General features: G+C 46.5%; 1 protein-coding gene across 1 annotated transcript in view; it reads left to right on the top strand.

The window, feature by feature from the left end:
* The first annotated feature begins 7197 nt into the window (after positions 1-7197).
* Positions 7198-12678, top strand: part of LOC109303723 (kyphoscoliosis peptidase-like) — a 15101-nt gene continuing 9620 nt past the window's right edge. Inside the window, exon 1 of the mRNA XM_019525911.1 lies at positions 7198-7375. The gene's annotated coding sequence lies outside the window, so the exon portion shown is untranslated. The remainder of the gene's footprint in view (positions 7376-12678) is intronic.

Raw genomic sequence — 12678 nt, 5'->3', positions numbered from 1 at the left:
ATGGATTGAGATGGATGAGCACCATGGTTTGGTCTTCCATGAGGACCCTCTTTGGAAAAAGTCATGTACACAATGGCTTTCCATTTGCTGATCCTGAAATGGTGCCCTTGGCTTCCATAGGCCTCACCACCCAAGGAAACAGAAACCTAAGAAGGATGAGGAGTAGCCAGGCCCATCCGAGTTGCACTAGGGGCTCAGATAAATGTCCAAATCCCCCTTTGCTGCAATAGGCAGCCTTCTTGGCTTTCTCTGTGCTGCAAACACTTGGGGTTTGTTTGTGGGTGTGTAAGAGAGGAGGAGATAGACAATACATAGTGTAGGACTGTGCTTTGGCAGCCTTTATGCCTCCGCTCAGAGAAGATTGCAACTCTAGCCATGGCAAGAGAGCGGTAGGGCTACATCCACGATGCTGTGGACAAGGTGGCAGGAGAAGGGCAAGGAGATGGAGGAACCACAGCTATGCTTCTCGGCCCCCTCCCATTGTAAGATTTGCTGGCTGCATGGAGGGGTCTGAGCTGCTCCCAGAAAAGAGAGAAGCCCATGTCTGCTCCCACGGGTCAGGAGTGGAGGCACTGGGGCTGAGTAACAATTCATCATCTGGTTTGCAGTGGGGCCAGGGCAGCTACAGGGAACCCTTTCTCTGGGCCTGTTGTAGATTTGGACTCTCTCTCTCCCTCTTAATACAAGAAGTGGAGTCAAAAACCACGGGCAATGTAGAAAGCATTTAGAAGCTGGAGTAGTTCAGTGGGCTCCAACATTTGGGAACCAGCGGTCCGTATGGAGACTGAACCATCCGCCCCGTGCTACTGAAATGCCTTCTCCAGCCTCCTCAGAGCCGGAGCCACTGTTCACACTGGTTCTTGCAGCTCCTGAGACCATCACTCATGACAATCAATACTTCCAATCTGGCCAAAATTAGGAACAGACACCCATGGGTTTGGAAACATGTAGGTTGGGACATACTTGGAATGACAGTAGCTTTTCATTATTTGCCTCAACTCACATAAGGCCAAAACACCCCAATGCTCACTACCCCATGAGCCACAGGAGTGAGCAAGTAACACCCTGCGAGCTCCATCCATCATACCTCGCTCTTCTTGCCAACCTCAGTCTATCCTTTGGATTCCCTGTGGCCATGAGCTGCTGCTTGGGGTGTGCTAGGCCAGTGGTGCTCAACTTACCATCCCTGGGCTGGATTTGACCCATGGGGCTCTCCACAAGTCCAGAAATATTGGTGGCAAGGTAGAGTTAGCAGTGCTACTTGCCATGGTTGAGAGATGCAGGAATTAAGGCTGCCATTGCTCCCCCGCTGCCAAATTTCTGGACCCATAAGAAACCCCACAGGCTGGATGATGGCGACCTTGCCGTGTGGCTCGCATGGGTGCATGGGGTTGGTGCAATGCAAGGGGTCAGGCTATGGTGGTATCTAGCGTGCCAGGTCCTTCCAAGGCTGGATCCAGCATCTGGGGTCACTCCGCAGACAGATGGTGGATGGAGCTAGGCTGGTGCAGTGCATCAGAGCAGTGGATTGACCTCATGTGCTGACCATGCACCGCACATCTGGTCTGCAGAGCCAGAGTGACTGAGCACCACTGTACCAGTGCTAATTCTGTGCTAAAGTACAAAAGATGTTATCCCAGGTGTTACCCTATGGTGACCATTATTAATTTAAGGGTTTGAATCCAGGACAGTCTAATGCATTACCTTCCTAGTGTTGATGCATATATGCAGTATAATGCACCTGTGGCCATCCATTGCTGGAATAACCAAAGCAACAGCCACTTCCCCCCATGGAGGGACTCTTTCAAAGGGATCGCCAGCTTCCTTTCATGAGAGGACTAGACAAGACCTCTGGCTAATGGTGTTGGTTACATTTCCTCCCCGTAGAGTATGATGTGGATGGCTTCCTAGGGCTGTCTCAGAAGATCCACACACCAGAACAAGTCCTGAAAACCAGAAGAGGTGTCTGCTCCGGTTATGCCTATTTATGCCAGGAAATGTGCAGGTACAAACCCCTTGAACTTACCTCATGTTGAATCTCTATGAGTGACTGTCCCAGCTAGAAACAATGCAGTCCATGATTGTTTCCACGCAGGCTGTCCAAAAGGATATATGTAAGCACATGCATGCTCTCTCTCTCTCTCTCTCTCTCTCTCACTTTTGCAGCCTTTTCTTTGGCTTTTCCGTGTATTTTTCATCCTTTTAATCCAAAATGAATCATTCGGTCTGAACGAATAACAATTTAAGGACAGTACTAACCTTTACAATCACCACAAACCTCCTAAACAAATAGTAACGCAGGAACAATGAGCTTAACGACAACCATCTGAGTGTAAATTCCCTTTGTTGGACTGCAAAATAGCCAGGAAATGAGTTTAGGCAACCACGGCCCATCAATTCATTTGAGTGGCCAGCGGTGTATGACGCTCACATTTGACCAGTGGCCAACCTAACCTGTGGTTACATGTTATACCAACCGTATTCTTCCAGGGAAGTAGGTTTGAGCTGTGTTGGAGTGCCAGGTTATGGGAGAGGCACTGGATACCGACAAGGCCTGAGCTGCTTGCAGAAGAAATCCAGCCACATGTGGAACGCTGTGCAGCTGGAAGGGCAGTGGCACCTGCTGGACACCTGCTGGGGCGCGGGCATCGTGGATGTGGAGAAGAGACGGTTCATTCCCAGGTGAGACCCCAGCTCATCTCCAACAGAAACACACCAAGCGCTGGTGTGCTTACACCAGCAGCTCTCAGCGACTGTGTGCAACCACCCCCACCTTACAGCATGGAGAAAAAAAAAAAACCCATTCAAGACTGTCTTCCCCTCCAGCCATCAAGACGTTATGACAGGTATCAGACCCTCCTCTACTAGGCCCCTTGGAAGTCCTTGAAAACCAGTTAACACAAGAGATGGATAGGTCTCCTCCTCTTCCCTCACTGCCTTTTATGACTTAGCCTTAACGCTAAGAAGATGGCATGTTCCAAAAAAGCAGGAGCAATTTTGAGTGGAGGGGGGAGCGTTCAGCAGGGTGGGACAGATTACAGAAGGAGCCTAACTCCACCTGGACAAATAATAGGTGCAATAAAATCTGGCCCTACGAATCCTAGAAAATGAGGGCTGGAAGGGACCTCAGGAGGTCACATCTAGTCCAACCCCCTGCTCCAAGCTTGACCAGCCCCAACTACATCATCCCAGCCAAGGCTTTGTCTACCTGGGTCTTCAACACCTCCAAGGATGGAGACTCCACCACCTCTCTGGGTAACTTGTTCCAGTGCTTTACTACCCTCCTACTGAGAATTTTTTCTTGATATCCAACCTCAACTTCCCTTCCTGCAACTTGAGGCCATTGCTCCTTGTTCTGTCATTTGTCACCACTGAGTCCCTAAAACATGATTTCATGCCCATGGAGGTTGTTAGGCCCTCCATGTTGAGATCCTATCGCCCAGAGCAAGGGTCAGCAGCACGCTTCCACTAAGAGCAGGCCAGGGATGCCGGCTCGGTCCTAAGGCAAGGCAGAGGTGCCATTTTTTAGATAATCGACCCCTAAGTGGTGCATTCTTGCACAAAGCTTAATAAACAAGGCCTGCTTTACATGCCAGATACATTCACTTTGCAGGCCATAGGTTGCCAGCCCCAGTTTAGAGCAATGCAGCTAAACCTTTATGGATTAAATACCTTCCCGCACACCCTTGGCGCATGCTATTGTAACCTGTGCCATCGGACCCATAGGAGCTATTCCTGCCTCACCCTGGCCATGCAGCTGCCTATCTGATGCATGTACCCCTTTTTCCTCTAACTATGCAAAGAGGACTATAGTAGAGTCCTTCAGTCTAGCAGCTTCAGGACAGGAGATCCAGTCACTTGGGGAAGAGGAGGGCAAAAAAATAACAGTTGCTCCAGCAGCAAGGCAGCAGCTGGAGGTCAGTGCTGCTTCCATGGGTTGCTGCTGCCCCGGGTGCCCAATTGCCCTGTTACGCCTCTGCTTCAGAGTTCAAGTCAGCGGCAATGTTTCTATCAACTTGCATTGGAATTGGCTCAGCCCCTCGGTGTAGATCAAGAGGGGCAGCAGGGCAATTGTATTGCTAATGGAGACTGCTATTTCCTCTTCCCAGTCTGCTTTGAGCTCCTCTAATATAGTTGCTGAATGCATGGATTTCCTCTTGCTGAGGATCTAAATACCGAGGGACTAAATTGAAAGCCCTTGCACTCAAAAAAAAAGCCTGAACATTGATTTCAATAAGATTTACTTCAACCCAGAAGTGGGAGTCTTAAAAAGTCCCTTTGCAAGCTGAGAGGCACCTGAGGAATGAAAATCTGAAGCGTTAAGATCAGAACAGAGAATGGCACCGTTGTGTTTTATAATTGAAAATGCAAATTCAGAAGTCATCTGCCTTGTAAATAGAGGCTTTTAAGGAATAATCAAATGATACCTTTTTCCTGCCGCTTGTTTTAATTAAAAATACATGTCACCCCTCACACAATTAATCTCCATTTCCACAGCAACTTTATCATTATGCAGGTCTAGATATATTTACTTGCAAATTCTCAGCACATTCCTAAGTAAATAATGACTCTAGCAAAAATTATTTGTGTAATTTAATAATTCTCCATTAGTTATATTATGAAGTTGTCACTTTCTTTTTACTCTAATGCTGCATAATGAAGTCATTGTGGAATTACTAATGGGCAATTATCTTACTTGGAACAACTTAAAACGTTAGGGGCTTGGGGTTGTTGTTTGATAGTGTACGGGGGGAAGAGTAGGCTCATTGGGCACACCCAGACGAGTGTGCACACTACACGTGCCACACATGCAGGTGTTCCCCACGCTGCTAATTTGCAGTGGGGGGGATGGAGCTTTGATGCTCGAAGATCATGGTGTCAAAAAACCCCACACCTAAAAGTAGCAGCAGTGTGCACAACCTGAAACCAGAGCCATGCTTCAGGCTCCCTGCTGCAGGATTGCCGTGGCTGCAGCCCCCAGGACCCAGGCAAGGCTGCTGGGGCAGCCCAGATGCTGGCCCCAGCCTCCCCTACCCCACCCAGGGCAGCGTGCCATGTGCCACAACATGCATGCACTGGTGCTCCCCGGGGACAAGTAGCAGCAGCAGCACATCTTGTGGGGGTGCATCCGCTCACGGGGCACTCAGAACAGGCAAAGGATTGCTGCTTTTTGTGGGTCTGGTTCACACACTGGGTCCTTCACACAACAAACGAAGGCCAAAGCAATCCCAATGGCTAAAGACTAAAAAGTCAGACAAGTCCATACTAGAAATCAGGTGAACGTTTTTAACCAAGAGGGTAGTTAAATCTTTGAAACAACTTTCAACTGTGACTGGATGCCATACTAAACCACAAGCTCAAGGGACAGAGTTGAGGCAGGAATCACTAGGAAATATTCTGCTGCACGTAATGCCAGAGGTCAAGCAAGGTGGCTCTGGTCTTAAGTGTCTGCGAAAGCCGTTCTCTCTTCCAGGCATCTCAGGATATGAAGGAAACCGAGAGGGCTGAAAAAGCATGAACCTGACTGGTGAAGTGGCTATTAAGGACTGATTTGTGAGGAAAGATAAAAGAAAATACATCCAACTTGGTAGTGAGATGGCAATTAGGAAGGAAAATCCAAGTCGCTCTTTCAAGACAAATATTGATTGAGGAATGATTAGCTTGGCGGCAGTACTTCAGAAAAGGACCTGGGGGTTACAGTGGACCAGAAGCTGAATATAAGCCAGCAGTGTGCCCTTGTTGCAAAACAAAAAAAAGGCAAGAGGCTACTGGGTTGCGTCAACAAGAGTCACCTGAAGACCAAGGAAAGTGGTTCTTCCACTCTTTTGGCACTTGTGAGGCCTCATTGGGAGTACTGTGCCTAATTTTGGGCCCAGCACTTGAAGAAAAATGTGGACAGATTAGATAGAGGCTAGTAGAAAGTAACAAAAGTTAAGGCCTGGAAACATGACTGATGAGGAAAAGCTGAAAGAATCAGGATTATTTAGTTTGTTGTGCCCTAGGAAGACATCCCAGATCAGCTAGACAGGCTTCTTTCGAGTGCAAGGGCTTTTAGTTTAGTCCCTTGGTATTAAGATCTTCAGCAAGAGGAAATCCATGCATTCAGCATCTATATTAGAGGAGCTCAAAAGCAGGCTGGGAAGAGGAAATAGCAGTCTCATTTTAGCAATACAATTGCCCTGCTGCCCCTCTTGATCTACACCAAGGGACTGGGCCAACTTCAATGACGACAGATTGAGTCTTTGGTAACTCTACCCAGTATGATTCTGTGGGAGTAGGATTAGCTGACGTGCCTAAGAGAGAGATTTGACTGAAATGTCACATGTTTGTTACCCTATTAACATGTCCATGAAGTTGTGGGTCTAGCAGATCTGGAGAGAAAAAATGGGTTTGGCCTGATTGTGCACACAAGTCAAATGATAATAGATGTCACTGTGCTACCTCTGAGGCCGTCCATTTATGCCACGTAGAAGCTCCCTTTCCCATCAGTGCTGAATTAGGCTTCAGGCTCTCCTGTTGTGTGGTGACCTTGTTATACAAATAGACTTTTTGCCTATTGCTTTTAATGTTATATGTTGTCTAGAGTTTTGCATTGCCTTAAGAAACTCCATTTTGTATTGTTCTGTAGCTTGACATAAGTACTCGACCTTTTACTCTTTTGCATGCTATATGGGTGAGAGAGTGTTTGTGGAAAAGGAAAACATCAGCTGGCGACTGGCTGAAGAATGCAGACAGATAAAAGACCAAAACAAGAAGAATCCGCCCCAGAACAGTGAGAGAGCAATGGCAATCGACCTTCAAGGAAGAACACAGCGATAACCCAGCAAAAGCCCAGAGGAGTGGGGGAATTGGCAAGGCTATAAAAGATAGGGCAAGACATATCAATTTTGGGTCTCATTCTGCATGTCATCCTGGAGCATTGGTTTGTCTGATAAGATGGACTGGCAGGAGCCCGGCTCCCACTCATGATCAATTTGGCTGATCCACTAAATTGATCCAAGCACCGATAAGACTGGTAATGTATACCAGTCTAGAACAGAAATCAGGGGATGAATGAAGTGTGTGTGTGTATTAAGTGCTTAAATCAATAAACTTGGCACTTCACCTTATCCCCCTCATGAGTTGAGCAACTGGCAATCTGTGTAACAACCTCACTCTTTGGTATCCTTTTCCCACTCTGGCAGACACGATGACTTCTTCTTTCTCACTGACCCGAAATACTTCATTGAGACCCACTGGCCTGAAGACCCAGCATGGCAGCTGGTTGAACAACACGTCTCACTGGAAGACTTTGAACAGAGAGTCTTTAAAACATCTGAGTTTTTCAAGCTTCAGCTCTCCCTTCTCTCTCCAGACATCTCCCTTCTCAAAACAGGTAAACACAAAGCGAGGGCCCAGCTCCTCCATCCTTGTGGTAAGGCGACACCTTTTTGTACCTCATGGGCCCCAATTCCTGAGAGCCTCCTTGTTCAAAAGTACTGCGTTATCTGGCATTCCCATTCAAGTGCATGTTTAGATCCCATAGAAGTCAATAGGACATAGCGATGTACTTACGTATTTCCCTGAATCACGGCCATTGCACGGTAGAATAGAAGAACCAGGAGTCAAAATTCATGAATCACAGTAAATTCAGATAAGTCACTGAAAGCCTCCTGTGCCAAAGTTGCCCTGTCTGTAGAACAGGAACAAAATGTCTCTACCTCGCAGGGGGAAACGAGTTTTCATTCATTAATGTTTGTGAACAGCTCTAAGACCCCCGAAACTCCTCCTTGCAGCGTTCCCAAAGCGCTTGGCTCTGGTCAGCAGCCTCACGAGACAGCAGGACGTGACTTCTCTTTCTTCTCACACTGTTTATACAGTGAGACGAGAATACAAAGCATGATTTGAAAAAATCCCTGTCCTTTCTTGAGAAAGAGGGAGATTTTGTCTCAGCGGTGTTTGATGTGGGCTTTTTGGGTCAAATACAGCATGACCTTTTCCCATCTGAGAATCTTTCTTAAATCCTTTGTGTTCCTTTGCTACCAAATGTCCCAACATAGAGGTTTTTATTCTTTTTTCCTGCCATTTATTTCATCTTGTAGGGAAAAAGCAAGCTTGGAGCAGGGGGGCTTGACATGCTTGCTATGAAGAATTAATAGACCGCAAACAAAGCACAGCATGAAGCTTTGGAACAAGTAGAATTACTTACCCAAAAATCAAAGGCACACCATATTTCAGCAGATCTGGGCTTTCCTGATATTGATGGCCATGTGCCTTGAAAACAAAGGTTATGCACTCAATTGAGGTATAATGACTTGGTGATCAATACCTCCCCTTTCAGTCAAGGATTACAAGTTGCGGCAAGGGAGGTTTAGCTTGGATATTGGGAAAAAAACTCTCTCACTAGGAGGGTGGTGAAGCACTGAAATGCGTTACCTAGAGAAGTGGTGGAGTCTCCATCCTGGGAGGTTTTTAAGGCCCAGGTAGACAAAGCCTTGGCTGGGATGATGTAGTTGGGGCTGGTTCTGCTTGGAGCAGGGGGTTGGACTAGATGTGACCTCCTGAGGTCCCTTCCTGCCCTTGTTTTCTATGATTACACTGTCTTGTAGCATCTTCTGAGGGAGGTACAGGTTACTACCTCTCCGAGTGGTGTGACCAAGGTCACACAGCAAGACCACAGCCCTGGTGGGAATAGTTTCATAGTTGTTAGGGGCCGGAAGGGACCTTACAGATTATCGGGTCCAGCCCCTCCACACATGGGCAGGAAAGACCAGTGGGGTCAGAGGACCCCAGCATGGTGGGCATCCGGATGCTTTTTGAAGATCACCAGGGAGGAAGACCGTCTCATCTCGGGGGTGGGGAGGCTTCCAAACCAAAACCCAGAATTTTTGAGTTCCAATTTTGTGCTCAAACCACCAGTCCCCTTCCCTATACAAGTAATGCCCAGTAAAAGAAATGCTGCCGTTTCAAAGGACGGTGGGAAAGAGATCCATCAGCCCAGAAGCACTGAGCCTGACTTGGTTGCTCAAGTGCTGCATGGTTGAATATAAAAGGTGCCTGGACAGCAGCAGGAGCAGCAGCAGTACCGTGTGCTGTCACCTTGACAGATGAGGCTTGGAGTACTTCACCGTCGGGCACAGCTGGATGCCAAGTCGATCATTTCTCTCAGCAGGGCAAAGCGACCGGATGTCGGGGGCACCCAGAACTGCCCTACACAGGGCTGTCTTCGCTGCCGCCTAGTCTGCAACATCCAGAGTAAAGCAGGGAAAAGTGCAGCCTGGCTGGTGGCTGGAGATGGTGCCCACCCACCTCTCCTCTTTGCATTGCTCGGTGAAGGCTCTGCTGTGGTCTCCTGCAGGAGTTCATTTCATTTGTACTCAAGTGTGATGAGCACGCACACTTGCATCCAACAGCACTGAGAGCAGCCAACATCTTCACTGACACTAACCAAGTTTGGGACCCACGTGCAATAGCATCTGGCAGCATTGGGCAGCCTTCATGTGGATGAATACAATACACTTCTGCTTGGCTATTTTTTTTTTTTTTTTTCCAAATGCAGCTAAAGCAAGGACTTTTTTTGACCCTGAATGTTGCTTTATTTGAGAGGCATCAGATTTGCCTTTTTTCGCCCCAGACTGCTCTGGATTCTCCAAGTGCAATGCGTTTTTATTTTGGCCGTATCCACTTCCAGGCCCGTGCGGCATGCTGCTTGTATCCAATCGTCGAGGTGGCTCTGCCTCGAGTCGAGATCAGCGTCCAAGAGAACTGCATCACGGATGAACAAAAGGACAGGGATTTGGTAAGACGTGGGAAAGGCGTCCGCCGGGAAACCGTATGAATGATCCATTCGACTGAATACATAATCTGCAACGAGAGCAAACAGACAGGGAGCCACGACATTGCTCTGCTGTGCATCCAGGGTCGCTGGGAACTAATTAGTGCTTGAGTCACCGATCGAGCAGCACAGCTGCAATTCTCCTGGGACTTTCCAGTTGCCTTGGCTACGAGTTTTGGACTCTCAGAGTACCAGAGGATTACCAAGAGCCAGCAGCAGACAGCAGAGATAATGCTCCTGAGAAACCACCAACAAAAATCACAACTCAAGGCAGCATTTTGTCCTAAGGCCTCCTGGGTAGCGGCTTCGCTCTGCGGACGTGTTCCTTATTGATCTCGTGCTTTAAAAACCCACTTGGCAGAGGGGCACCGAAGGGTTCGATCCCATTCAGCAGCATCCTGCTATAGATCCTCTATGGCAGTGATGGGAGGGAGAGAGACCACCATAATTGTTTGTTTTAGTCAGTCAGCCTTTCTTAGGGACCAGGACTCTCTTTGCCAACTGCTCCACGAGGTCTGGTTTCATAGCATGCAGCTACTACTAACAAGACCTGTATTCATTTCGAAGCACCACGCTTCAATATTTCCAGTACTGGCAGATGCCCTCCCACTTTTTCAGCTGTCTAGCCACTGGTGAGAGTTCATCGACACCGAATGGACTGTAATCATAGGAAGATGGGCTCGAGTAGAGGAACCTTCTCAAGCCCAGAGCAGGAGGGTTGGACTCAATGATCTTTCGAGGTCCCTTCCAGCCCTTCATTTCTATGAGTCTATGATTTTCTCCCTACTCATCCTTAGTGGAGAACAAGATCTAAAAGTATCGCTTCCATTTTTATTTCTTTTTTTTGATAGTCCCTCTGGCTTGAGGCTGGGCCACTCTCCTTTTCTTTGTTCACATTGCTCATTGATTGTATTTCTCACCAGCCAGGACACCAAGGCCCTGATACATGCCCTTTTCATTGACTATTCGCTTTTTCAGCTGTACCAATTCATCGTAGGTTTGTTAAAGCCTAGCACTTGGAGTACTTTTGCAAGTTTTTCATAAATGATCATGCAAGCATGACTGTCTGGACATGTTACACAGCTCCACAAGCCTGTCAGGTGTGTTATTTATATCGGTGGCCCCCAGACATTTCCTCTCCCCCAATAGAAGAGAACTGCAAGCGGACCCTACGTGCTGTTTGTGCTATCGGCTCCACTGGGAAGCATATGGGAAGAGGGGGAGGGATATCTACCTTCCACATGTCAATCTTTTTCAGCTTTCAAATACTGGAATGTCCAATTTGAAATGGAAATTGTGATTTCAATTGATATTTTTATTTTTGTTTTCAAAGTTTTTCCTTGGAAGAAGTCAACATTTTTTTTCCCTAGAAGAGTCCTTGTTTTTTTCTTTATTTTGACCAGTCCTATTGATTTGACCACTAAAATTATTTTCAAAAGCCAGCCCAATCTCATGAGTCTGCTTAAAAAGCTAAATTGTGAACCCTCTCAGCCCTTATAAAGATCTCTATTTTTGTGTATGAAGAGTCTGGGTGTGAACTTACACCTACAAAAATGGAGCTTAATATCTGGAAAAAAGTGCTTACAATCTAGTATAACTTTAGTGCAAATTATATGCGTAAGGTCTGTATTACAAGATCTGCCTATTTTTCCCTAATATTGTTCAGATTTAAATTTGTGCAACTCCCATTAGCTTAAAAGCCCATGGATACGATTTCCACATACAATGGCTTCTTGATTGCTTCCATTTCTGGCACTCAATTGAGATTTCTCAAAGGAACCTGATTTTCAGATAATATCAAGCGTCATCCTTGGGGGGAAAAAAAAATTGAGCCTTTTTAATTGCTTATCACATCCTGATCAATGAGGACTACGGCAGAAAGAAAACAGCAAAATTTCGTCCAATTGGTTTACCAGAACCTTTTCCATCATCATCTCCAGTAAACCAGTCATCAGTGGCATATGCCTTAGATACAACAGCAGAAGGGGAAGGAAGCTTTTTAAAATATTTTGGAAAAGTAAAAATGTGTCTACATGTTACTGCAGTGTTTTGCTAAGCAATTAGCCCAACGCACATCAACCATCTGTAGGAAACTATTAAATGCCTTGATGTGGAAACTGCACTGGAACACATCCATGGGTTTCACCTAATTTCTTCTAAAGAAAGGAATCTTTAGCTCACTGGTGGAATAAATTCAACGCCCCACAAACGTTTGTTTGAAACATATCCGCTAATTATCTTTGAGGGCTTTCTTCCCAAAGCTGAGCTCGTTATTGTGTTCCCTATCTCACCATCTTTGGCTGGGTTGGGTACAATGTTCTTTTCTTTTCTTTCTTTCCAAAGATCCTCATATGATGCAGCCAAACAGGGCAGCAGCTTCGGAAACGAACATTGGCTGAATTTAATAGTGAGCAAACCTGCTGTTAATAAATTCTGTCATCAGTGATGTCTCTACTGAAGAGCTGCCAGGAGACTATTGTTTGCACTTACTACATGAGCCAAGTCACAACTTGGGCAGTCAAGGCAATAATAAAACCCTACCACTCCATTCTTTGCAAATGTTCTTCTCAGCCTACCGCAGACATTGTGACAAATAATGAAAAATCAGGATCTGCACAGAAAATTTCCTCTTAGTAATGAAAAGCTTCCTTTTGTGTCAGTGTGCAGGACTTAACTGCTCTAGCACACAGGCAGGGAAAGTTCTTTGGGTAGATGTGATATCTTTTATGAGACCAACTAAATAGTTGGAAAAAAGTTCTTTGCAAGCTTTTGGGCACAGATACGCTTCTTCAGGCAGAGGGAAACTCCGCTGCTGTTCTGAGTTTTCCAAGGTAGAAAACAAGCTAAAAGTGTGACAAGAAGTC

Source organism: Gavialis gangeticus, unplaced genomic scaffold (assembly GCF_001723915.1).
Source record: "Gavialis gangeticus isolate Ggan-Ray unplaced genomic scaffold, GavGan_comp1, whole genome shotgun sequence".
Classification (NCBI taxonomy): Eukaryota; Metazoa; Chordata; order Crocodylia; family Gavialidae; genus Gavialis; species Gavialis gangeticus.
The sequence above is the reverse complement of the archived record's forward strand: the minus strand, read 5'-3'. Positions and strand labels throughout refer to the sequence as shown.